The sequence below is a fragment of the Schistocerca americana genome, unplaced genomic scaffold, assembly GCF_021461395.2.
Source record: "Schistocerca americana isolate TAMUIC-IGC-003095 unplaced genomic scaffold, iqSchAmer2.1 HiC_scaffold_35, whole genome shotgun sequence".
Taxonomy (NCBI): domain Eukaryota; kingdom Metazoa; phylum Arthropoda; class Insecta; order Orthoptera; family Acrididae; genus Schistocerca; species Schistocerca americana.
Genome location: NW_025726071.1, coordinates 2954158 through 2955415, shown reverse-complemented (window position 1 = coordinate 2955415; position 1258 = coordinate 2954158).

Below are 1258 nucleotides of genomic sequence, written 5' to 3'. Positions count from 1 at the left end.
AAGTTATCACATTTTGCTGCACAATACCTGTGTCACAGAAAAATAATGTATACAAATCTTCTCAGATTGGCCACTGAATAACTTTGTGCAAGCCTCGCAATATTTCACCAACACAACTGTTCGTCATCTTCAGGTAGTGGTGGGTCCTGTCATCACTGCTGCAAGATGTGACTGGTGATATTCGCACAGCAGAATTGAAATTTGTCAGGCTAGAAGCAGGAGTACGAATGTGTGGACAGGCACTCCCAGTTGGATGGAAATGCCATTCATAGTAGCCTTCTGCTTATGTGTTGTGGGCAATGACTGCACTTCTGGACACTCGTGTGGTTAAAAGCTGAATTAACTCTCTGCAAGGTGCTGCATCAGGTCATACATCGGAGGATCTGGTTTCTACTGTTTTAATTTCATGGCAGTCAGTGCTGGATTCTGGGCAGTGCTTAGTCAAAATTCCATATTCCTGTTGGTAAGATTGCCCACCGTATGGCCTCTTGGGAAACGTGTGGTGCCCTGTATTCAGGCAGTGCTCTGCTACCACTAATTTACTGGGTGGCATTTTTGTCAGTGCTGTTGAACACAGTGTTCTTGCACAATGTGAGGTGTCTGCCCTATATAAGATTTCCCATAATGGCATCAGATCTTATATATGATCTATGTTTTCTAGGGTCAAGATTGTCTTTAACTTAACACAAACACTTCCTTAGTTTCGCTGGTAGACGAAAAACACACTTGATTCTGTTTCTCCTAGCGATTCTTTCTATTTTTGAAAACATGCCACTGAAATATGGCAAGAAAGCCATTTGCAGTGCTTGTCTAAGTATCTTCATTTACATCCCTACACTGAACTTGCTTTGCTCAGAACACACTGCAAATCTGTTTACAAGAATAAACGTTCTGCTGCAACACTGTTATTAGGTTTTACAGTTCACCAGGCAAACTGTTGGTATCTGAGATCACGTGTGCTCTATGTGCCAGGGAGTGTAAGACACTACCACATTGTGCAGGGTGATGGCAACTTTTGGACCGCAAATATAACTCTGCGTGTATCAGTTTGCAGTAGAGACTATGCCCCAGTGTTCTGTCAGCTTTTCTTCAAACTGTGACATCCAGGAATGGTAAGCTGCTATCTTTTTGTACTTCCACAGTGAACTGAATATTCAGATGGAGCGAGTGCAAATGCTGCAGGGACATAGGTAGTGTCTGTATTATGTGGGCCACACCACAAATGTCTCTTCAGCATTCTGCCAGAAGGAGGAATGTT